Here is a 9,806-nt window from a genome sequence, read left to right as displayed (position 1 = left end):
CATCCAGCGATTATTTGGAGAAAAGAATGACCTCAAAAATTTGAGTCTAAATGCATGAAAGGAAATACATCATATATATTTTTTTCCTATGGGTGATGACAGGCCTTAAGATGCAAAATGCTATGCTTGCCTGGAAAAGCTACCTATTTAAAAAAAATTAGAGTTTAAATGATCTCCTGGGTACTACTATGTTACTCAGGACTGTCGACACAGAGAAATGAGGCATTCCAGTTACTGAAATGTTGAGAAATGGCCCAAACACTGCCAAGTGCATGTCCCCCTACCGTGAGCCGTTTCTCCTTTCCCTGGACACTGGCCCAATTACCGGGTGAGAGTCATTCCTATACCAAATATGGGGAGTCAGGGTGCCAGGCCAGAAATGTCCCTTGATGTTCTCCCCTGTACTCATTCAAGAGAACGAACATGTAATTGTTAACTGTGATAAGATAATACTTCACTCACTCTTGTAAAAGTGTCTAAAAAAGTCTTCAGATTTTCCAGCAACATTTGGATAGCGATATGGAGTATACAGTGTGTGCCAAACTCCGAGTTACAAAGCCTTATTCTTGGCAACAACTACAAACAATTTCCATTTTACTATGAAAATGAAAAGAACACACAAAGTTACAGTCTTCGCTGGGGTGTTTCCAGTGGTGAATACAATGTGTTATCCTGGAGTAAGTACATTCTCCTTCTGAATCATTTTTCCATCCGAATGATAATTAATGTAAAAGGACAATTAAAGTGGTTATTTCAGAACATAAAACCCTCATAAAAGAATGTTAAAATATTTCTTATTTTATTTTGGGTGATTTGAGGGACTCATTTAAGATGGGAAATTTAGAAAGTAAACTAAAAAGATGATAAAATGTTACCTGTAGTTCCTACAGCCAGAATTAGAAGTAATGTCATTATTTCTGTGCATTTATTTCCAGACGGGTAGGTATGCACATGTATTCCTTGTAGCTATGATTTCATGTGTTCACCATTTCATAGATTTGTGGTCACACTGTGTAAATTAATATTTGGGTTTTCACTCATAATGAACATTTTTAAGGTCTCCAAAGTCATGGGCTCAGATAAGGTTTACAAAATGCTTTGGTGGAGAAAATATTTATGTATAATCATAAGTAACAGTCAGCCATAAGCAATGTAATTGTAGATTGACATACCTAGAATAGTCTTTTAAAATCTTTGAATCTTAAAGTAATTGCATCCACAGGGGAATACGTGTGTTAATCTATAGAAATTTGAACCTTCATTTATCTGCTTTTTGTAACAAGAGAAATGCCATAGGCTTAGATTATCACAATTTTCTTTTTCTTATGTGGATGTTTTAATCTGGTTTTCACTTTGACCTACCGTACCTTTTCAGAAGAACTGGGAATCTTGTTTTATTCAGTATTCCATTGATTCACTTCATATATATTTTTTTATAGTCAGTGTTCCCTGTTTAGAACTGTGTTATGCAGGATAAATACTTTGAGTAAAAATACACTCCACGATGTGCATTAGTTCATAATTTCCTGTTGATCTTATTTTTGAAATTCATTTTAAGTTCATTTGTGAATCAGGTGCAGATTTCTTTTTCTGAAGCCTGGCCACTGCCTTTGCTACGCTAGGAACGTAAACCCTATCTGGGCGAGATACCTTCTATTTATTCCTCCAGATTTTCTCTGTCCATCCTTCTTCCCTGAGCTCTGTGTCTTGAGAAGCTGGTCTTTTGGGGTTCTGACACTGGGGAGCCTCTGTGGAAACCAGAGGGTGGGAGAAAAGTGGGGCCAGCTGCCTCATTCCTGGTTCCTTCAATGTAAGGGTCCCTCAATTGTCTCTACCCTCCACTTATGGAATCTTATCTGTTTTGTTCAAATTACTGCCTTCTGGTCTGCCAGGAAGTTGGCTCTGTTCCTTTCCTTTTTTTTTTTTTTTTTTTTTTGAGGGAGGGGAGGGAAGTAGACCTAGGGTCATAAGATTGAGCCAAAACAAAGTTGGGGGGGAAGGCATACTTACCCTAATACATTTATAACATTTATTTGTTTTCTACCTGAAATACAAATTTAACTGGGCACCTTATATTTTATCTGGTGACCGTAGGAGTGATATTATCACTTTGGTGCTCTCTTGTGTGGTCTATCTTTGTGTTTTCCTCACCATCCCGCACATGTTATGAGTGAGTCTTTTGTCCATAAACCCTTCTCAGGTTTTCCTTATTTGATTTTGCCATTTGTTTCCTTTTGGGACTGACACTTCCACTGACACACTGTCTCCTCTCCCTTTTCCTCCTCAAGCTAAGTTCAAGATAAATGAATTTTAGGTAAGTTTTCTTGGAGTGTCTTGATTTGTACCTGTGTTAAAAGGAAAGGATGTCTATACTACCTCAATGTACCACAAATAGCCATGAGCTCTTTCAGCCTATAGAATGAAATTCATTGTGTCAAGAATGACAGGGAAAATAGACCCTATGGTGACCAGATGTCAGACAACTGCCAGTTTACTCTTGGAGCCATGTGACCCAGTTTAATTTGTCATAGCACTCTCTTTCCATCCAGGTTAGATAATGTATCATAGGATCCATCTGTGTATCGTGCTGAAATGCTAGGGGAAGTTTTACATTGCATTCTGGGCATATTCATCGTAGAGCTGTGTGACCTTCAGAAAGGTAGCTAGTTCCTAAAGCTCACCATAATTTACTTATAAAGAGTATAATTATAATAGCGTGAACACCTTAGATTTTTGTACAAGTTAAGTATACCTTTACTATCAGAATCTTTGGGTCCTGTTTCCTCTTCTTTAAAACAAAGACAAGAATAGCACCTGTGTGAATGAAATGGCTCAGCCTGGGTGGAGCTTGTTAGTAGCCATTGCTCACATAAAATGATGTGTGACTCCATTGCCAAATCTTAGTGCGAGATGCTATTTTTGCTAGATTTAAGAGTAAAATGGCGATACAATTTATTATCCAAAGCAGACAATTAAAACACACACACACACACACACACACACACACACACACACACTGCTTTATTATCAAACAATTGACTTATACCAAAGTGCACCCATTTTAAGTATGAGTCCAATGAGTTGTGACAAATGAATACACTTATACAATCACCACCCGTATTGAAATATAGAATATCTCCATTACTCCAAATGGTTCCCTTATGTCTCTTTGCACTCAGTTTCTACCCACAATTAGCCCAAGGCAATTCTAGGTTGTGTTCTGTCATTGTAAATTAGTTTTGCAAAGGACTTGTGAAATACAGTTTATTTTATAAATAGTCCCAGATGGACCTTGAGTCAAGAAAGAATTTCAGTTACAGTAAGTCAGTCTGGAAATTAAATCATAAATGTAAAGAGGAACATCGAATTCCTTACTGTTCTTCCCAACTTCAGATATTAGCCAATATAGGAAAAAAATGCCATTTTATGAATAAAAGGCAAGACTATAAGAATAGTTGAGCTTTTGCTTTTGTCTTGTTTGTGATTTCATCTAATGCTTAACCTTGACCCAACCCCTTATCTAATACCCTGCAGAGAACATAGGGTCTTTGTTTGTTCTCAGTAGGTAGGATTTTGAAATTGGACTTAGTTATTTTAATTATTATATTAGGCAATGGTAGGAAGATGTGTTTTGCCTCTGGTTTGTCTAAGTCCAGAGGATGTATTTTATTTTGAGCCTTTACATTTCTCAGCCCTGGAAAGTCACACACACACACACACACACACACACACACGCGCACACACACACACACACATACACACACCCCTTCCTAAAATAGAAAGCAAACCCTTTATTATATGGGGGGGGAAAGAAAGGTTTGCTTGTTTGTAGAGCAGGATTCCTATTTACATTTTGACTAGACAATTCTTTGCTGGGGGCAGGGGTGGCCTGTCCTTTGTAATTCAACTTGTTTACCAGCATGCCTGACCTCTACCCACTAGATGTCAGCAGCAAAACCCTCCAGCCATGCTAATCAAAAAACTCTCCAGACCTTGTCAAATGTCCCCTGAGGACAAAATCACCCTTTGGAGAATCACTTCTGTAAAGGGTACTGAGGTACTGGGCTGTGTAGTATTTTTTATTCTTCTATTAAGATAGCAATAAGCCAGCAGTTAACCTATAGGATTCTCTGACAGTTTAAATTAGTTTGGCATTAATATTGTTACCCATTAAAGTTATGCACTGACATTTTTCCATACTGACATTATGCTCATAAATATGATGTCAATACACAGTGTGGGATGATAGGTAAAGCAGGAGTCACAGGATTTATTACTTTTTTAGTATGATTTTTTTCTAATTAGGGCAGGATGCAATGGATAGATTTACCACTACCTTTCTACAAATTAATTAGGAAAAACCTCCAAGGGATGGAAGATTTTTGTTTTGAAGCAATAACGTGCAATAAAACCATCATAGGTGGTGTTAAATTTTGATTTGTATATGAACCAACTAGTTTGCCTGAAATATCCAAATCCTTCAACCACGGTGGTTCTATGTCCTCAGTAACAGATTTCCCCGAATTGGCTCCACACGTACAAAGGTAACAGACCCAAGACTTTGTACAAACAAAAAATGAGCAAGGCATCGAAACTTTGGGAGCAGGAAAAGCCCTCATTTAGGTCATCAAAGCTTGTACCAGCAGCTTATATATATTTAGCAATTTGTGCAGAACACAGCTCCCGGTGGCTTCCTATCAGTACAAATTAGAGATAACCTTTCACTATAATAAAGACAATTAGATTGTCACCTCTCTGAAATGCATACATGTGACTAAGAGAGATTCCCAGTTTAAATTCCTCTAATTCATCTCGCTTTCTCCACTGACTCTCAGAATCCAGGTTATTTTACCCTGAGAGGGTACTTCAGAGCAGGTCTTCCCGGTGTTTAAGATCTAGGGGGTCTTGAGATCCAATGCTGGACATTTTTCTGTGATTTGCCAACTGAATGGGCAGCGTGGCCGAGAAAAGCCCTTTCCCCTTGTACTGGCACGGCCACACGTGTTTGCCCTCAGCGCCTTTCAAATAAGAATCAATTCATCTTATAACCTGTGTTTTCTGCCATAGTTGCCACCTTGACATAAGTGGAGAGGAGAGGTGTTCACACCATTGATGTACTGGAGCAGTTTTTAAATACATTGTTCTCAATGCATTTAAATACCTTCTCCCAAATGCATTTAAAACCATTCTTCTTGATGGATCTCGGTGTCAGTCTTCATCATCTTCTTAATTTGCCATTTGGGAAAGAGTTAAGTTCTCTAACTTTATTTTTCTTTAAATTCCAGATAATATTCTATTCATAAAAACAATTGTAAGAGCATTTCAAACTTCCACCTCCAGCCACACACACACACACACACACACACACACACACACACACACACTCTTCAGTATTCAGTTCGATAGCCTGTTTTCTTGGTCATTGCTTTTTCTTATTTACACTACTTTTCAATATTAAATTCATTGATTAAAGGATAAAAGGTATGTCTTCACTCTCTCATGAGCATTTAAGAGCTCTTGGTTGGTTTTATTCTTTTAAAAAATTTATTTCAATGTTTATTTTTGAGAGAGAGAGGGAGGGAGGGTGGGGCAGAAAGAGAGGAAGACACAGAATCTGAAGACAGGCTCCAGGCTCTGAGTTAGCTGTCAGCACAGAGCCCGACATGGGGCTGGAACTCACGAACTGTGAGATCATGACCTGAGCTGGAGTCGAACGATCAATTGACTGAGCCACCCAGGCACCCGGGTTTTACTCTTGAAAGTTCCTGTAGCCTTACATATAATGCATTCATATCAAATATCATGAGACAAACTTTCCAAAGACTACAAACTCATTTTGCATATCTCACTTTATAAATTTCATTGTTAAGACATATCTTTCTCTGAATTATGGAATTTTTATAGTAACTTCTATTTTTTTCTATCACTGTTACCATTTATAGACTGACATAGGGACCCCTAACTTAAAGCTGGGTGCAGAATGCCCCTCTAGACATCTAGTTTTAATAAATTCAGATGGAAGAAAATGGTGTACCAACTGATCATTTTTTTGTTTATTCATTTTTGAGAGACAGAGAGATACAGACCACGGGTGGGCAAGGAGCACAGAGACAAAAAGACAGAATCAGAAGCCGACTCCAGGCTCTGAACTGTTAGTACAGAGCTTGATGCAGTACTTGAACCCACAAACTGTGAGATCATGACCTGAGCCTAAGTCTGCCACTAACTAACTGAGCCACCCAGGCACCTCTCAAATGATCATTTCTTAATCAAAACTAACTTGGACAGACTTAAAAAATGAGTTTTGTTGCAACCTAAAAACTATTAATATGGTGTGTGCATATGTGCATGTGAGTGTGTGTGTGTGTGTGTGTGTGTGTGTGTGTGTGTGTGTGTGCATGTGTGTGGCTGGCTGTCTAGCGGGCTGGCTGGGGAAGGTCAGAGGCTGGAGAACTAGGGGACAATTGTGACAGGTTAATGACACATTGATGACCACATTTTCAATAGTTTTAGTAAGTTGTCCCCATAAAGGATATTCATTTTAGTGTGTTGTATATCCAATACATTACAGCATCTTAGTATCAGGAGTTATGCTGATGCACGCAATAGCAAAAGAATACTAAAATCAAGGGTATTGAAGCTGTTGAACACCCTAGCAGTTGAAAGGAGCAATCCAGTGTAACATGTGAACTCCACATCGTAGAGGAATAAACTTCTCGTTGCTAAATGATTCCAAAAATGAAGATTCCCTTCTTGTTTTTGGCTTCCTTCCTCCCTCCCTCTCTTGTTTCTTCCTTCTTTCTTCCCAACTTCCCTTCCTGTTTTTGGCTTCCTTCCTCCCTCCCTCTCTTGTTTCTTCCTTCTTTCTTCCCACCTTCCCTTCCTCATCTCCTTCCTTCCTTCTTTCCTTCCTTTTTCCTTCCTTCCTTCCTCCCTCTCTCCTTCTCTCTCTCCCTTTCTTCCTTTCTTTTTCCTTCTTCCCTCTCTCTCTCTCTCTTTCTTTCTTCCTTTCTGTCTCTCTGTATTTCTCTTTCTTTTTATCTCTTAGTTTATTTTAGTATCAATTTGGGACTTTTGATGCCTTAACCAACACAATTCCCTGAGTCTCCCAGCCCAGTGGATTCCTCCTTCATGCCACATAGTAATTTTTTCTTCTGGTGCTGCCACTAATCCACTCTATGCTCAGTGTCCCCATCAGTGTGACAGCCACAGTCCTTCATCTCTCTCCCTTCAATCTCTTCCTTATCAAATTAATTAAATCTGCAGCAAGCTAGGTCTTTTGAATTTAACACTTCAATTCTGGGTGCAAAACTCTTGTTTTCTTTTTATTATCTCCTAGAGGGTAAACTCTTAAATTCTTAGCATGCTATTCATAACTACAATCCAATCCATTCATCTTCCCTTCTACTCTTCTGTGCCTTTTGCTGCTAGCGGTCAAGCTAGATTTGGGACTCCAACAATTCCTGGATTATCTTGCTCCCTTTCCTTTCTTCATACTTACCTCTCTGGCCTAAACACATCTGCTCTCATTTCAAACAACCCTTCTAGGCCCAGATAATGAGCTCCTTTTTCAAAGCAGCTGACTCAGTTTATTCATGATAAATGTAATCTCTCCCTTCCAGGAAACTGCACCAGCCATTGTCCTTACCAATGGAACATACCTTACCTTGTGACATTGTATACAGATATCTTCAATTATTATTTCATTCATCTATGTCTGTAGCTTGTTGGTTTGATATGATGACATGTTTATTTTCTTCCTTCCTTCCTTCCTTCCTTCCTTCCTTCCTTCCTTCCTCCCTCCTTCCCTTTATCTTTTCTTCCTTCCTCTCTCTCTTTTTCTTCCTTTTGTTCCTTCTTCATTTATATTCAGGTAATCATAATGGATTATGAAGAAAGAAATATCACATTAAAGGAGAGAAAAAAGCTAACCCTAACGATTTCATGCATGTTCAGTAGAATTAGGAGATATTCAAGACCTAGTCAAAAGTAGACTGGATCTGTAAGACAAACAAGTGTTTTGAAAACTTACTTGGGGGATGGCAAGGGACAGAAGATGTTCTTATAGCAGTATTAGTACTTTGAGGAATTATTCTATTATTTTACCAAATTACACAAATGAGAGCCAAATTGGAAGTTATAATAGGCTAATAATATCTACCATACAGGAACCATTCATCAATAAAGGTTCCTCTCACCTAGTACCTATAAATTCCAAGCATGAACAACCCTATTGTTGTAATTTACATATGGAAAGAAGTAGCTGAGCGAGGAGCCCAATGGAGGGCTCGATCCCACCACCCCAGGATCATGCCCTGAGCTGAAATCAAGAGTCAGATGCTCAACTGACTGAGCCATCCAGGTGTGTCTGGCTTAAATGTTTGAGAAAAGTTTTGTCCAGGTCTTATACAGGCCTTGAAGGATCACAGAGATTACAAATCATGAAGAAAAGGTATCAAGAAAGACAAGAAAGGGAGAATAAAACAGCAAAGAACTGCATGGGAATTCTAAGAAACTGTTCTATTTAAGAAGATGTTAAACTAGAATTTAGTACTTGGCTTATATGTTATAACCTGTTCACAATAAGAGGAAGTCTCTTTAAAATTAAATCTTCTAAGTGTGGGCCTTGCAAATGTGAAAAAATGTTAACAGGAAGATATTTTAAATTATCTCTTGGCTAAGCTTACCTACTTGTAGCCAGTATTAGAAAGAGAGAGAGAGAGAGAGAGAGAGAGAGAGAGAGAGAGAGAGAGAAAGAAAGAAAGAAAGAAAGAAAGAAAGAAAGAAAGAAAGAAAGAAAGAAAGAAAAAGAAAGAAAGAGGAAGGAAGAAAGAAAGGAAGGAAGGAAAGGAAGGAAGGAAGGAAGGAAGGAAGGAAGGAAGAAAGAAAGGAAGAAAGAGAGAGGCAGAGTGAATGAACTGAACAGTGAGGGAGGGAGAAAAGGAGGGAAGGAGGGAAGGTGGGAGGGAGGAAGGGTGAGAAATCTTGTCTCATTATAACTTAGGGTAAATGATCGATCCCACTGTTTTCTAACAAGTAGTGACCCAGAAGTATAAAAAGGTACCTCCTACTCTAACATGTTTTGCAAGATTTTGGTACATGCATAAAATGAAAAAGGAAGTCTGTGGCTTAGTGACTAATGTTTATACCAATCTGGATTTTATGATACCACATGAATTCATATAAAAATGATAGAACTCTGCCCCTATAAAGATTTCTACCCCAATCCTCTGGAACAGAAATTTTTCCCAGTAAAATGGACTCACTATGTTATTAAGACATTGCATCTTTGAATTATATGTTATCATTAATACCTGGGAAATTGAATTCAAAATAACATCACTTTGGAATTAGAAAAACATTCTAACAAGGACCTATATTAGTTTCCACTACGTAATATCATCTACAAACAGTGGAAAGTAGGTTAAGGACTTGAATTTAAATTAACTCTTTTTATATGCAAGTAACTAGTCAGGAGAGACCAATACCAAACAGGCCAGGAGTTAAAACAAGGGAAATTATTCTTCTGGAAAATCTAACACCTGGGAAATAGATCCTATTAAATAAAAGACATTTTATAGGAGAAATAAAAGTTGAACCAACATGGTGATGATTCCAATTGGAGAAAAGGATATTACACTGTCCTTTTACACATTCTGAGAGCAGAAAATTTCTGAGACTATTGCTTGAGAGAGAAATTAGACACAAACCAGGTTAATATTAAAATATTTCCCCAAAGAAATTTGTGGTTTGATATACCAACTAAATTGTAGCCTTTTCAAAAGATCCTACCCACATCTATTACT

The 9,806-nt window shown here is 38.0% G+C and overlaps 1 long non-coding RNA gene across 1 annotated transcript in view; it reads left to right on the top strand.

Annotated features, from left to right (window-relative positions):
* The first annotated feature begins 588 nt into the window (after window positions 1-588).
* Window positions 589-9,806, top strand: part of LOC115283016 — a 33,493-nt gene continuing 24,275 nt past the window's right edge. Inside the window, exon 1 of the long non-coding RNA XR_003904848.1 lies at window positions 589-677. This is a non-coding gene — a long non-coding RNA (uncharacterized LOC115283016). The remainder of the gene's footprint in view (window positions 678-9,806) is intronic.

This window comes from Suricata suricatta, chromosome 17 (genome assembly GCF_006229205.1).
Source record: "Suricata suricatta isolate VVHF042 chromosome 17, meerkat_22Aug2017_6uvM2_HiC, whole genome shotgun sequence".
NCBI classification, from domain to species: domain Eukaryota; kingdom Metazoa; phylum Chordata; class Mammalia; order Carnivora; family Herpestidae; genus Suricata; species Suricata suricatta.
This window is presented reverse-complemented; position numbering and strand designations above follow the sequence as displayed.